The 17,021-nt window shown below is 43.7% G+C and overlaps 1 protein-coding gene across 2 annotated transcripts in view; it reads right to left on the reverse strand.

The window, feature by feature from the left end:
• Positions 1–16,840, reverse strand: part of ELMO2 (engulfment and cell motility 2) — a 132,708-nt gene extending 115,868 nt beyond the window's left edge. For both annotated transcript variants that reach the window (XM_030211442.1, XM_030211441.1), the window contains exon 1: positions 16,796–16,840. The gene's annotated coding sequence lies outside the window, so the exon portion shown is untranslated. The remainder of the gene's footprint in view (positions 1–16,795) is intronic.
• Between the last annotated feature and the right edge of the window lie 181 nt (positions 16,841–17,021).

Raw genomic sequence — 17,021 nt, forward strand, 5'->3', positions numbered from 1 at the left:
AGGATTCGTAGTGCACTGGTCCCCCTCACATGCCAGGACACCAACCGGGCACCCTAGGGGGCACTTTTACAAAAACAAAAAAACAGGTAAAAGAGCTCCCAGGTGCATAGCACCCTTCCCTTGTGTGTTGAGCCCCCCAAATCCCCCTCAAAACCCACTGCCCACAAGTCTACACCATTACTATAGCCCTAAGGGGTGAAGGGGGGCACCTACATGTGGGTACAGTGGGTTGGGGGGGGGGGTTGGACGACTAAGCATTAAGCAGCACAATTGTAACAGGTAGGGGGGGATGGGCCTGGGTCCACCTGCCTGAAGTCCACTGCACCCCCTAACAACTGCTCCAGGGACCTGCATACTGCTGCCAGGAAGGTGGGTATGACATTTGATGGTGAAAATAAAAAGTTGTGAAACATCATTTTTTTGTGGTGGGAGGGGGTTTGTGACCACTGGGGGAGTCAGGGGAGGTCATCCCCGATTCCCTCCAGTGGTCATCTGGTCATTTAGGGCACTTTTTGGGGCCTTATTCGTGGAAAAACAGGGTCCAGGAAAAGTGCCCTAAATTCTTGCTAAAAACGCATATTTTTTTTCCATTATCGGCGAAAGGCGCCCATCTCTGATCGGCCGATAACCACGCCCCAGTTCCGCCTTCACCACGCCTTCGACAAGCCCCCATCAACTTTGTCCGCATCCGCGACGGAGTGCAGTTGAAAACGTCCAAATTTGGCTTTTGATTATACAGCTTTATTCGCTTTTGTGAGATAAACGTCTATCTCCCGATTTGGGTCACAATATAGGCATTTTTCTATTTCGATTATAAGCAGGATAGCATACCTTTCCATTTATACAAATGGGATACAAATGCAATAAATAAATAAATACATAAATTTATAAAATTGCCAAAGGATGCAACAAATACGCTTCTTAAACCCAAAATAACCTTAATATATATGCTTACTTGCTTTAAATAATCCCAAATCGTTCCTTTACATTTCTGAACTATACTAGTAGGGTCTTTTACAATTAATTTTATTGAGGTGGTACAATTAGAACCCACATCCAAAAAAACCATCACTGTTATCATTGTTAAAAAAAAAAAAAAACCTTGTAAAAAGAGGAATAAAAATAAGGATTAAAAAAAATAAAAAGCCATATGAATACAAATGTATGACCATTTCTGCCAGTACTTTAGATCCAGGGCAAATATATTATTATTATTTATTTGTTGCACTTGTACCCCACATTTTCCCACCTTTTTGCAGGCTCAATGTGGCTTACATAGTACCGTGAGGAGTTAGCCACCTCCGGTGATGAAACAAATGCAGAGTGATGTTGTTACCGAACATATAAGTATAAAATGATAAATTTACCATCTATATATATATAAAAGGCACTTTGAAGCCTCAAGCCGGAAACTTGAGGCGTCCGAGATATCCGGTTTGGCCTGCAGGCTCCAGTCACTGTAGCTCCGCCCTCGCGTCAAAACGCGATGATGTTGAGGGCGGGGCGGCCCTCACATCAAAACGCGATGACGTTGAGGGCGGGGCGGCCCTCGCAACCACGTCTCTGAGGGACGAAGGGACGAAGAGGAGAGGTGTGCAACTCGGAACGGAGGCACGGAGGGGGTATCTGCAACTCGGGAGGGAGGGAGGGAGGACGGGGGGGGGGGGGGATTACCCTGCTAGCGCCCGTTTCATTTTTGCCAGAAACGGGCATTTCTTACTAGTATATTATAATGCAAGTTTTTATTTTGAAGCTGGAGTCAGAGTCGGTACATTTTTACCAACTCTGACTCCACAACTCTGGTGTCCACAATGCAAGAGCTTTCAGCACGACTTAAATAGGAAGCAGCAATGCTCCCCTGTCAATTTTTTTTCACGCTATACACATGCTAATGCGAACATTAGAGTACAACCTGAAAGAGAAATACTGGAAACTGCTCTATTTCCTGTGCACATTAGAAATGGGCTTAGCGTACTAGTACTTTTTAGTAGGTATATGCTATACTGATGGGTCTAACATCTAGCTATATTCACAGATCTTATATCAGTAATTAAAACAGAGGAATCAATAGTAACATGGCTGCAACTGCTAAAAAAAAAAAAAAACTATAAGAAAGGAAAAGTGATCTTACCTGATAATTTTCTTTCCTTTAGTCACAGCAGATGAATCCAGAGACTTGTGGGTTATGATTAACTACCAGCAGGTGGAGATAGAGAGTACCAAACGGAACTCTGCCACAAAGGTCAATATGCTCCTCTGCCAGTCAGTACTTCTTGTAACAAAGCAGAAGGAATAATAAAGCAAACATTTCTCCCTCCTCACAGAAATGAGGCATAAACCTGTCACCTAGCAGAACTATGCACGGGCAACCATACCAAGAAATCTGAGCAGAGAAACAGACTGAATTGAGTGTCAACCTCATGAAAGAGTGGGACTCTGGATCCGTCTGCTTTGACTAAAGGAAATAAAATTATCAGGTAACACAATTTTTCCTTCCTTGTCATCAGCAGCAGACGAGCCCAGAGACTTATGGGATGTAGTAAAGCAGTCCATAAGTAGGGTGGGAACCAGACACAGCAGCAAAAAAGAACTGATACGCCAAAGGATGCCTTAGACTTAGCTGAAACCATCAACCAGACAAGGTCTGGAAAACGAAGGACCACCACGTAGGGGACCTTCACAGAACAGAATGAAGAGGAGATGCACCCAAGGGACAAACACGAAAAGAAATAGTCATCTCACTCCAGCGAGCTATGGCTGCAAATAAGACTGCATTGTTGCATATGGGAACCACCAAGAGCAGGAAGGGAGACCATGCCCAGACATCCACGTAGTCTGAAGGTGAGCATACACATGGGTAGGGCACACAGTTACAAGCATAAACGACAGAATACTAGAACATCCACACATTTTGTAACAATCCAGATGCAAGCATTTATACCAGTCCTATGGCCTGATTACGCTACAATTTTATAAAGGAAAGTAGTTGCCTACTTGGTTCTATAGAAGAGGCTCCAGACAGAGAGCTTATCCGACATTGCTGCCTGGAAGTCCAACTGCCACCTGAAACTGAACATGGCCAAGATCGAACTTCTTGTCTTCCCACCCAAACCCACTTCTCCTCTCCCTCCACTCTCTCTCTCAGTTGATAACACCCTTATCGTCCCCGTCTCATCTGCCCGCAACCTCGGTGTCATCTTCGACTCCTCCCTCTCCTTCTCTGCGCATATCCAGCAGATAGCCAAGACCTGTCGCTTCTTCCTCTATAACATTAGCAAAATTCACCCTTTCCTCTCTGAGCACACCACCCGAACTCTCATCCACTCTCTCATTACCTCTCGTCTTGACTACTGCAACCTACTCCTCACTGGCCTCCCACTTAGCCATCTATCCCCCCTTCAGTCCATTCAGAACTCTGCCGCATGTCTTATCTTCCGCCTGGACCGATATACTCATATCACCCCTCTCCTCAAGTCACTTCACTGGCTTCCGATCAGGTACCGCATACAGTTCAAGCTTCTCCTACTCACCTACAAATGCACTCGATCTGCAGCCCCTCCTTACCTCTCTACCCTCATCTCCCCTTACACTCCTACTGGTAACCTCCGCTCACAGGACAAATCCCTCCTCTCAGTACCCTTCTCCACCACCGCCAACTCCAGGCTCCGCCCTTTCTGCCTCGCCTCACCCCATGCATGGAACAAACTCCCTGAGCCCATATGCCAGGCCCCCTCCCTGCCCATCTTCAAATCATTGCTCAAGGCCCACCTCTTCAGTGACGCCTTCGGCACCTAACCACCACACCTCTACTCAAGAAATCTAGACTGCACCAACTTGACATTTCATCCTTTAAATTGTAAGCTCCTTTGAGCAGGGACCGTCCTTCTTTGTTAATTTGTACAGCGCTGCGTAACCCTAGTAGCGCTCTAGAAATGTTAAGTAGTAGTAGTAGTAGTAGCAGCTCCATAAAGAGGACCCAAGTGCTGGTTTGCACACAAAAAGGACTAGATTCAGTAAATGAGCACCAAAAACAACAAAAAAAAATGAAGTGCTGAGTGCAATTCTATAAACAGTACCCTGACATGGGTATCATTTCTAGAACAGCCCATAGCTCCGGGATCCACGTCCAGTTCTGGGTGTGAGGATTTACATGATCAACTGAAATCTGGTGTAAATCCTTGCACGTAAATCAGACGCGCATCCCCTGAATTCTACAATAGTGTGTGCATCTTTAGTGAACGCCCATGCCTCTTCTGTAGACACACACCCTTTCAATGGCACACTAAAAGATTTATGCGCACATCTTAATTTTGATTTTATTTAGATTTTGCTCACACCTTTATCAGTAGTAGCTCAAGGTGAATTACATTCAGGTACTCTGGATATTTCTCTGTCCCAGGAAGCCTCACAATCTGTTTGTACCTGAGGCAATGGAGGGTTAAGGGACTTGCCCAAGATCACAAGGAGCAGCAGTGGGATTTGAACCGGCCACCTCTGGATTGCAAGACCGGTGCTCTAACCACTAGGCCACTCCTCCACTCAGCAACATTCGATGTAGAATCTCAAATAGTAGCAACAGAATTTCAAATAGTAGCAACATTCCATGCAGAATCTCGGATAATATCAACATTCCATATAGAATCTCAAATAGTAGCAACATTCCATGCAGAATCTCAGATAATATCAACATTCCATATAGAATTTCAAATAGTAGCAACATTCCATGTAAAATCTCAGATAATATCAACATTCCATATAGAATCTCAAATAGTAGCAACATTCCATGTAAAATCTCAGATAGTAGCAACAGAATCTCAAATAATTTATTTGGATTTTGCTCACACCTTTTTCAGTAGTAGCTCAAGGTGAGTTACATTCCGGTACTCTGGATATTTCTCTGTCCCAGGAGGGCTCACAATCTGTTTGTACCTGTGGCAATGGAGGGTTAAGTGACTTGCCTGAGATCACAAGGAGCAGCAGTGGGATTTGAACTGGCCACCTCTGGATTGCAGGACCGGTGCTCTAACCGCTAGGCCAATCCTCTACTATAGCAACATTCCATGTAGAATCTCAAATAGTAGCAACAGAATTTCAAATAGAAGCAACATTCCATGCAGAATCTCAGATAATATCAACATTCCATATAGAATCTCAAATAGTAGCAACATTCCATGTAGAATCTCAGATAATATCAACATTCCATATAGAATCTCAAATAGTAGCAACATTCCATGTACAATCTCAGATAGTAGCAACAGAATCTCAAATAATTTATTTGGATTTCGCTCACACCTTTTTCAGTAGTAGCTCAATATGAGTTACATTCAGGTAGGCTAGGCATTTCCCTGTCCCTGGAGGGCTCACAATCTAATGCTCCGGTTTACTAAGCAGCGCACTATCGCATGGACAGTCATTAGCGCTGCTTCGTAAACAGACCCCTTAAGTTTGTACAAGGGGCGTAGCCAGACCTTATGGTGGGAGGGGGCCAGAGCCCGAGGTTGGGGGCACATTTTGAGTGCCGCCCCCCCCCACCGCTTCGCACCTCCTCGCCTCGCAAGCAAATACTTTTCACGTAAAGGAGCGTCAGCGTGCACTGGACAGGAGGAGCAAGAGAAAGAAGAGCAGGGCAGGAGCGCGGTTGTGCTGGAGATGGGCACTGAAGAAGGCTTCGGCTGGCGGGGGTTGGGGTTGGGGTTGGGGACCCCCCCGTAGCTACACCCCTGGTTTGAATCTGAGGAAATGGAGGGTTAAGTGACCTGCCCAAGATCACAAGGAACAGCAGTGAGATTTGAACTGGGCACCTCTGGATATCAAGACCAGTGCTCTAACCACTAGGCCTAGCAAGATGCGTTCGTATATCCAAACCGCTGACAATTAGCGCCAATAATTGATTGTTGGCGCCCAATTGACACTAATTGGCTCATTACTTAAATTGCACATGTAAAATGGGTGTGCACCCAAATTTGAGTGCCATATCCAGGGGACAAGCCTTAGAAGATGACTCCTTAAACTCATGCCTCTCAACCCAGCCAGTTACGTTTTTGGGATATCCTAAATGTATATTTATGCAAGTGTATTTAACATAGAAATCGAGAAAATAACAGCATATAAAACCATATATCCAGTCTGCCCATCCATTGATACTACTAAGCGCTACAATATTTTACAAATATTCATTGAGGCTATTGGGAAAACCTGACTGGCTGAATGTGAGTCAATCACTGACTTGAGAACCACTGAGTAAGCTATTTTAAGCATAGATTTTCCCATCACAAAGGGCAAGTCGACACACATGGAATATAACAACTTAGCAAGCTTTGCTGGGATAACCAAAGATATTATGAATTTACAATGCATAAGTCTATTTCTAGATTGTAGGAAACTGTGTTTTCTTAACACATTCCACAAAATGAAAAACAATCCCCAGGTTCACCCCTGACTGAGCTCCCTGTGCCCAGCAAAGTTCAAAGGTCCTCGTCGTCAATGTATGGGAAGCAGAGAGCTGACTAAAGATACATGGCTTACAAGCGAACAGCCTGCTCACTCCTTACATTAGAATTAGCAGAAAAACATCAGCCTCTCCCCCTGCCCCCCCCCCCCCCCACATATTTATTTATTTTTTTGAAAAAGATGGAAGAAAACTCACCACAGGTAGAGAAGGAAGGAGGAACATGTGACAAACACAATGTAGTTTTGCCTTCTGATTCTGGCACCATGTCTGCTGAGTAACAGACTGAGGACTAAATGGGTTTTTTTTTTTGCACAGGATGAAGAGGGAGAGAAGGGGATGAGGTAACTAAATAATTGAAAACAGGCTCATCTCATATATGTGCTTGTGAAGGCTTTAACCATTTCAAGTCTAGATCACAACCTCCATTTAGCAGATGTCAGCCAAAGCTTGCAATGTGATGCTCTCCTCTGGGACCTTCACAGTATACGAAGTACACGAGCCTGCAGCAATATTACTGTGGTTACAGAATTCTTTAAGAACAATTCAGTATTTTAGTATTGTTTCTCTCTCTTCCTGCATTCAGTTCTTCTGCATACCTTGCCTCCTCCGTCCTCAACATACACAAACACTAATGCTCTTAGGGGCCTTTTTACTAAAGCTTACTGCACACTAACAGCCAGAAGATCAAAAGCCCTGCGCTGGAATGATCTAAAATAGCACTGGAACAGCGGGGGGCGCTATTAGACCTGTGATCAGAGATAATGCATGCAAATTTAAGCAGCGCAATTATCTCTGATCATGGGGTAGAAGTGCGGGAGAATTGTGACTGAGCATGCGCTCAGCACAATCCTCCCGCACTTGTTTGACAGGTCTGGGCTGGAGACCAACGAAAAGAGAAGGACGTCCATCTTTAAATCGGAAGATGGACGTCCTCAACTGCCCTGTTGCAGGGACGGCCAAATTTCAAGGGGGTGTCGGAGGTATAGCGACGGGGCAGTTGAGGACGTCCACATTTTGGAAATTTCTGCAATGGGCAGTTAAGGACGTCCAAAATTGGATGTTTCTATGAGAAAGACGTCTTTCTCATAGAAACATCCAATTTTGGACGTCCTCAACTGCCCCGTCACAGAAACGTCCAAATTTTGGACGCCCTCAACTGCCCTCGCGGGCAGGTTTGCTGTAGGGGGGAATGGGGGCCTGCTGGACAGGGCTCACCATTCCTCCCCAATGATCTGCAAACCCTAACGCCAGCTCGGAGCTGGCGTAGGGTTTGTCACGGCCAACGACCCAATCTTTGGCGCGCTGGACACTGATCACTGGGGATGAATGTGTTTTGCGCTGATTAGCATGCATTTGCATGCTACTTGCGCTAAGAGCCCTCGAGCGCGTTGTTTCATGCGCTCGAGGGCTCTGATCATGGGGTGGTAGTAAACGCCGGCGCTAGTATGGCGCTAACAGCCTCTAGCGCCGGCGTTTGCTTTTGATCATCTGCCTGTAAATGCCACGTGCCCCATAGGTATAAAACAAGAAATGCAGCGTTTCTCATGCGCTAATATCCATTAGCACACGCTAAGCATTAGTAAAAGGGCCCCTTAGCCTTGTATAATTGGAACTGAAGGGTAAAAAAAACCGCATTTGCCAGTTACTTTTAAAATCCAGATTTTCCAGGGCCTAAGATGAATTTCAAAGCAATATTGCAAAAGACAAATCAATTCCTCAGCTACTAATTTTATGTATTTACTCAATCTTATATCCCACATTGTCTTAAATTCTAGGCAGGGAACAATGAAACACACACAACTGTTTCAAAAATAGAAGAAAACATAAAATGCAACAAAACACTGAAGCAACACAAAACAAGTGTCACGTCTCCCATGGATCTTCGGGGTTAGTGAGCCCTTGGGCCACGGCTGCGGGGCGGCAGCAGCAGGAGCATCACCCAAACACAGACAAGGCAACACAGGCGTATCAGCAAATCCAGGACTGGAACTTCTAGGCGGAGACTGCAGCCAAGGCAACTCAAGCTGGAGTAGACAGGACAGGAACTCAGCCCAAACTTCACCTGTGCTTAGCCACCGTTCCTCAAGAGTTGAGCTCCAAAGTGCAGGTGGCCGACAGGACTTACCAGACAGGGCTGGAAGGCAGAACTGCAGGACACAGCAGCCGGCTGGCGAACAGCAAGAAACTTCCAGAAACACACCGGGGTTCCAGGCATGCAGCAGAATAAATCAGAAAACAAGCCGGGTCAGGGCGGGCAGCAGACAGAAGACTAAACCGAGGGACAAGCAGGGTCAAAGCCAGAATCAGCAAATTTCACAGCAGCAGTGCAACAAACTCTCACCAAAGGAAACTCCTCTGAGGACCTCTGTTGCAAGGCAACTAGGAACCTTCCCAGGTGGTTAATAAAGGCAGCCCACAAGGGAGTTCACCAGGTACGGGTACTGCTTAGTTCCAAAAAAATTCCCAAAACATTCTGGTGGGCTGGAAGATCCAGACCAGACCAGACCAGCATATCTTCTGGAACGTGGGAAACGGTAAACCATCAATTCACCGCGTTCCCCAGGTCTAACCACTGGGGACCGCGGTGACTGTGAGCCAGGAACCTGGGCACAACCGTGACAACAAGATTAAAAAATAAATAAAAACAAACCTATAAATGATTTACTTCCCCACTAAAAGAAATAAGGGGAACAGCAGTGAATCCATCACTGCCACCATTACATATAATCAATTGCTTAACACCTGTAATTTAATCTGTAGATAAAAGACTGACCTCATTCTGAAACGTTTGTAGTGGTTCCAGCACAGATATTTAAATTTCTTGGAACTATTGTTCTACATTTTGAAGTCTGCATTTTATTTCAGGAAGGGAAGTGAAATGATTTGCTTGTAATAGTCACTGAAGTTCTCTTCTGCTTATCCCACCGGCTGTTTTTCATATATTAGTACTACTACTACTATTATTTAGCATTTCTATAGCGCTACAAGGCATACGCAGCGCTGCACAAACATAGAAGAAAGACAGTCCCTGCTCAAAGAGCTATGTAATAAAAGTGAGCCAAGTATAGGACAATCAAGCCATTGTGACATCACTGATGAGGTTGGCTCTTATTGGTGGCCTGAGGCATTATGACATCACAATATCACCTCTGATTACAAGAGACTACTACTACTACTATTTAGCATTTCTATAGTGCTACAAGGCATACGCAGCGCTGCACAAACATAGAAGAAAGACAGTCCCTGCTCAAAGAGCTATGTAATAAAAGTGAGCCAAGTATAGGACAATCAAGCCATTGTGACATCACTGATGAGGTTGGCTCTTATTGGTGGCCTGAGGCATTATGACATCACAATATCACCTCTGATTACAAGAGACTACTACTACTACTATTTAGCATTTCTATAGCGCTACAAGGCATATGCAGCGCTGCACAAACATAGAAGAAAGACAGTCCCTGCTCAAAGAGCTATGTAATAAAAGTGAGCCAAGTATAGGACAATCAAGCCATTGTGACATCACTGATGAGGTTGGCTCTTATTGGTGGACTGAGGCATTATGACATCACAATATTAGCTCTGGTTACAAGAGACTACTACCACTACTATTTAGCATTTCTATAGCACTACAAGGCATACGCAGCGCTGCACAAACATAGAAGAAAAACAGTCCCTGCTCAAAGAGCTTACAATCTAATAGACAAAAAATAAAGTAAGCAAATCAAATCAATTAATGTGAACGGGAAGGAAGAGAGGAGGGTAGGTGGAGGCAAGTGGTTACAAGTGGTTACGAGTCAAAAGCAATGTTAAAGAGGTGGGTTTTCAGTCTAGATTTAAAGGTGGCCAAGGATGGGGCAAGACGTAGGGGCTCAGGAAGTTTATTCCAGGCGACACAATTTTCTTAAAGTGGCCTATCCTTAGTACTGACAGACTCTCTGCATTTTACAGGCACCAATATTACCACTTCCTCTCTTCTTTCCTTATGACTCCACCTTACCAGCTTCTTCCACAATTGGTGCATCTGGCTTCGTCCCTACCCACGTTTAAAGTACCACCTGAAACCCCACATTTCTAACACTGCTTTCAATTCTTAAGCTGCCTCTTCCCATCACTGCCCAAAATTCCATGTCTCTCACAGTTCAAGGGTGTGATGGCCTAATGGTGGGCTCCATCTTTCCTGTGGGTTCTGGTATTGTGATGGTGTTCCATTTATGGCAGGGGTTCTCAACCCAGTCCATCAGGTTTTCAGGCTATCCACCATGAATATGCATGAGGTAAATCTGCATACATTTCCTCTATTGTATGTAGACAGGTGTGGTAGCCGTGTTAGTCCACTTTTAAAGGTAATCAATAGAAATAAAACAAAATAAAACATGGAAAAGAAAATAAGATGATACCTTTTTTATTGGACATAACTTAATACATTTCTTGATTAGCTTTCGAAGGTTGCCCTTCTTCCTCAGATCGGAAATAAGCAAATGTGTTAGCTGACAGTGTATATAAGTGAAAACATTCAAGCATTACTATGACAGTAAAATAGATACCATTGGAGATTCTACATGGAATGTTGCTACTATTGGAGATTCTAGATGGAATGTTGCTACTATTGGAGATTCTACATGGAATGTTGCTATTCCACTAGCAACATTCCATGTAGAAGGCTGCGCAGGCTTCTGTTTCTGTGAGTCTGACGTCCTGCACGTACGTGCAGGACGTCAGACTCACAGAAGCAGAAGCCTGCGCGGCCACATTGGTGATCTGCAAGGGCCGACTTCTACATGGAATGTTGCTAGTGGAATAGCAACATTCCATGTAGAATCTATAGAAATCAAACAAAATAAAACATGGAAAAGAAAATAAGATGATACCTTTTTTATTGGACATAACTTAATACATTTCTTGATTAGCTTTCGAAGGTTGCCCTTCTTCGTCAGATCGGAAATAAGCAAATGTGGTAGATGACAGTATATATAAGTGAAACATCAAAGCATTTCAGTGACAGTCTAACAGGATGGGGGTGGATAGGTAAGGGGATGGATAGGTGAAAGGAGGGTAACCTCCTCTCACCCATCCACCCCCATCCTGTTAGACTCACCCATCCACCCCCATCCTGTTAGACTGTCACTGAAATGCTTTGATGTTCCCATGCATATCTCCTAGCCACCCCCACCCTGTTAGACTGTCACTGAAATGCTTTGATGTTTCACTTATATATATACTGTCATCTACCACATTTGCTTATTTCTGATCTTACGAAGAAGGGCAACCTTCGAAAGCTAATCAAGAAATGTATTATGTCCAATAAAAAAGGTATCATCTTATTTTCTTTTCCATGTTTTATTTTGTTTTATTTCTATTGTTTACCTCTATTGCATGCAAATCTTATCTTCCTGCATCTTCATTGTGGGTACCTCGGGATACACTCAACCAGTCAGGTTTTCAAGGACTGGGTCAAGAACTCCCGATCTACGGTAAGGGTAGGGGTCTCATTGCGTTCCCTAACCACAGCTGTTTTGCTCCATTTACCCTAACCAAAGTTCCTACTACAGATTCCACGGGAATCAGCTTTGTGTCAAACAGGTGAAAATAAAAGGGAATGGAGAAAAAAAAGCTGGTTTGACATCCTGACAGTTCAGGATCAAGGTTTGTTCCTCAACATCTAATCGTCCATCATTAAGTAGACTGGAGCTCCACACAGCGGTGACGTCTCTTCCATCTGTACAGTTTTGGGTACACTTTGCGGTATATCAAAATACTTAGTAGCAGTATGTAGTTGTTTTATTTACTCTTACGTTTTCTGTTTTTGTCATTTCAAATGCATTTTTTCTTGTAACCCACCTAGAATGGTAAGATAGAAATTTTTTTAAATAAATACTACTAACGTGTACCTACAGATGTGTTTTTAATATTTATTTATTTGCTGCATTTGTATCCCACATTTTCCCACCTATTTGCAGGCTCAATGTGGCTTACATTATGCCGCAATGGCGATCGCCATTCCGGAGCGAGAGATACAAGTGGTATTACATTAAAGATCGTGATTGACATAGTAGATTAAGCAGTCAAGTATAAAGAGTTCAAATTCGGAATAAGAGATAAAGTGGTATTGCGTTAAAAGTTCATTCGTGGTAGAGTAGGCTTTGGTAGTCGGGTATAGAGAATTAGGTTTTATTCAGCTCAGGCTTCAGTTTCGTTGTCTGGTAATTAGGATGGATCATTGCGGTATGCCTTGTTGAACAGGCAGGTCTTCGGTGATTTCCAAAAGTTGGTTAGGTCGCGCATTTTTTTTTTCACGTCGAGTGGTAGTGCATTCCACAACTGCGTGCTTATGTAGGAAAAGCTGGATGCATTTGTTAATTTGTATTTTAGTCCTTTGCAGCTGGGGAAATGGAGATTCAGGAACGTGCGTGCTGATCTTTTAGTGTTCCTGGGTGGTAAGTCTATGAGGTCTGACACTGCTTTTGGCTCCTAACCACTACTCAATTCCCCTATCCTTGTTCCTTCTCACCCAGTACTTTCCTTGCCCTTAATTGTCTTGTCTGTCTGTATTTTAGATTGTAAGCTCTATCGAGCAGGGACTGTCTCTCTGTGTCAGGTGTTCAGCGCTGCGTGCGCCTGGTAGCACTATAAAAATGTTAATAATAATAATAACATTCCATGTAAAAGCCTGCCCTTGCAGATCAGCAACATGGCCGCGCAGGCTTCTGTTTCTGTGAGTCTGACGTCCTGCACGTATGTGCAGGACGTCAGACTCACAGAAACAGAAGCCTGTGCGGCCACGTTGCTGATCTGCAAGGGCAGGCTTCTAGATGGATTGTTGCTAGTGTACAAATCAAGGTAAGGTATACACAAAAAGTAGCACATATGAGTTTATCTTGTTGGGCAGACTGGATGGACCATGCAGGTCTTTTTCTGCCGTCATCTACTGTGTTGCTAGTGGAGGAGTAGCCTAGTGGTTAGTGCAGTGGAACATGGGATGTTGTTACTATTTGAGATTCTGGAATGTTGCTATTACTTGAGATTCTACATGGAATGTTGCTACTACTGAGATTCTACATGGAATGTTTTGGCCCCTAACCACTACTCAATTCCCCTATCCTTGTTCCTTCTCACCCAGTACTTTCCTTGCCCTTCATTGTCTTGTCTGTCTGTATTTTTAGATTGTAAGCTCTATTGAGCAGGGACGGTCTCTCTGTGTCAGGTGTTCAGTGCTGCGTGCGTCTGGTAGAGCTATACAAATGTTAATAATAATAGACCGGGGTCTCTCCGTAAATGATTTTATGAACCAGGGTGCAGATTTTGAACGTAATACGTTCTTTAAGTGGGAGCCAGTGTAGGTTTTCTCTTAGGGGTTTGGCACTTTCGTATTTTGTTTTACCAAATATGAGACTGGCTGCAGTGTTTTGATGAAATGCTTTGCTTCACTTAACACAAGACTATCTCTACTTCAGGAAGCAAGTGAAAGCTTAACTCTTCAACCAGGCCTTTAGTGGAAGAACTAACTTGTTAGTCTCACTTACATACATGAGGAGTGACACAGGCTGCACATACTGCAGCAGGACACGTTTATCCACTTCTACCCTGGATGAGATAACATTTTATCATCTCTCCGACCTCATGCACCTTTCTTTAAATTAGTCACCTTATTTTCTAACTCCTTTTACTCTCTTACCTACCACCTATATGCTCCTTCTCTGCTTAAACTTTACGCTGTCTATTAAAATGTTTTATTACATACTGTGCTGACATTGTAAGTAGTGTACTATGCTATATACTTTGAATTGTTATTTGAATATTTTTACTGCTGTAATTGTCTATTGCTTATGTTTGGTGTATTCTTAGTGTACACCGCCTTGAGTGAATTATTTTAAAAAGGCAGTAAATAAATCCTAATAAATAATAATAAAAAAATAAAATGTTCCGATTGCTTTAATACCCCCTAATTTCCAGTGCACAGTTATTTATAAAAGCCGACTATCAAATCTTATTAACTAAAGCTCATCAAGTTATAAAGAACGTGAGAAACAAATGGGCTGTTATTGAAAGCCAGGAGTTTTTTTGCCCAAAAGTACAGGAAAACATCAAATGGAAGTGTGGGGGCTGCACACCCCTAGTAATTAAACACCTATATTACAATACTTGGATTTCTATTTTCAGTACTTTTTTTCCCAAATCCATATTCAAAGATAGTTCCGACTGGATACAGTAGGTATTTCTCTGAAGCAATACAGGTTGAATTAACTTGCCTAAAGCCAGGAGGAGCATCAGCAGATACATGACATTTGAAAAAAATCCAAAATCCCAGCTGCCAGATAACATGATCAACCTCCCCTCTCTCAGTGAAACAGAGAACAGTCATTACTTGATCAGCTACCAACCACTCACCCACTCAAGTAACTTCCTCCCTGATCCGCTCCTGCATAAACCCAAACCTTCCCTACATCACTTCTAACTTCCACTAAAGGCATTTCAGGTTGATATTCAGCTTGGGATTTGTACAGCTTTGTATGTGCATTGTCCAACTGTGTAACATCAAGTAAAGTATTCACATTCTCTCTACAATAAATGCAACATTTCATTCTGTAACACACACACACACACAAAAAAAAAAAAATACTTCTGCAATTTGGTTAACCTTAAAGTGAAGGCAGGACAGACCTACTAAAACGGAGGCAACCTGATGTAAAAGACTCAGCCTACATGACAGACATGAATCTGATAAATATTTAACCCTTTCACAGAAAACAGGTATATAGCAAAATGTACAGATTTGTAGGAATCTAACAGGGCCATGATGTGAATACTTTGGAAGTGGCTTTTGGAACTAGGCTGAAACCACACGTCACACAGGTTGCCTTAATTTTTTTTTTTTAAGTTCAAAACAAAACAACTTAAGCTAGGTTAGAACTGGTGACCTAGAAGTGAAAGCCAGGACCATGTTTAGACATATGGTTATTAGGCCTATGCCTAAGGTAGCAGAAATTTAAAGTAGCAAATCCACATTCACTCTGCAGATCTCCCATCCCATTCCATACCTTGGAATACTTTCCACAATCCCATTCCATACCTTGGAGCTCTGCTCCAGTTAGCATCAAGTTAGACAGTATTCATAGAGCCAACCTACTGCATGTCTTTATGAAGGGGGGGGGGGCACCATGAGCATAGTCTGACATAATTCCTGTCTGTGTACTCACTCTGATTGGAAAATCCCTACGCAGAGTACCAGAGGTTTGGTATGAGGAGCAAGAGCTTCAGGTTAGGGAGTGGCATCAGTACCTACGGGCAGCATTATGTGAAATTCATCCCAGGTGTGAGGCGCTTACAGTTCTCCTGAGTCATACAGTTCTCATTCACACTCAACTATAAAAGGCTGATTAATCTCAAGGTAACTAACTTTGGCCTAAGGATAGAAAAAGAGACTACAATCTAAATAATGCAACTTCCAATTTGCACAGCGTATGAAAACAAACACAAAAGCTTTAGCACACTGCCACAATGTTATCAATGCTTTACATTAACCGCAGGTGGAAGGCAAGAATCTGCTTCACATATCTTACTTTTCACATAAAACTTGGTTTTCAATTTCACTAGCATTGTAACTGCTGCTTCTTTCCCTGTATCCATAAGTGTCATTCCTGCTTTAGTCTTCCCTGTGTTACTTATTCCACCCATTTCTTTCTTTGGTTGATTTTATGAAAATACTCCCCCTCCCAAAAAAAAAACATACACGCACCAACGCATATATTCCTGGGGTTCTATTACTAGACCTCTTTACAACTTTCATATGTCTACTACTGCTTTGCAACACTTTTAAGCATGTTTCAAAACAGTTCGATTCTCATTTTATTTTAACAAAATTTTTTTTTAACTAAAACGCTTATTCGTTACCCCCTCCTCCTTCTTCTATCCGTGGATGGCTCTTCTGTCCCCATGTGTCCCCATCACGATTTTTTGACTCGGTGGCTGCTGCCCTTATTACACCCCTTCTCCATCTGCTGGCTCCCTCCTTCTTTCTCTCCCAACGCCTCCATCACTCCTGCCTAGAGAACCTGTGCCCATGTACTGTTTGATGCAACCCCACTGGTACCCAATCCCATCTGTTGCCTCCATCACTTGCTCTCCCCAGGGTACCAGATCCCACCTGCTGTCTTTGTGACTCATTCACCTTTAAATCCCGAACCTCACCTACAGCCCTCCCACACCGAACACCCCATTTGACGCGCATTTCAGAACCAAGACCCCTCCCCTACGATCTAGCATCTTTTCCCCGCTCCAGCGTGTCACCACCTCCTCACCGCGCTGGTCCAGTATCTCTTGCAAACGCACAAACTCGCGTCCTCCTACCTTCACACTTGTCTTGTCTTTCGAGCTGTCTGCCACTGGCCCGCGCGCGACGACAAGCTTTCCTTCTCCGGCGCCCCACCCCCCTCCGACGTCACGTCTTTTTCGAGGCTGCGACTCCAAGGAGGGTAGATTGAGAACAGGAGACGGCGTGACGTCAAAAACTGAAGCCAATAGGGTTACTCTCCCTTTTCCTCGCATCCGCGTAGCCATCATCCCCGTCACCCCC

Source organism: Microcaecilia unicolor, chromosome 8 (genome assembly GCF_901765095.1).
Source record: "Microcaecilia unicolor chromosome 8, aMicUni1.1, whole genome shotgun sequence".
Lineage (NCBI taxonomy): Eukaryota > Metazoa > Chordata > Amphibia > Gymnophiona > Siphonopidae > Microcaecilia > Microcaecilia unicolor.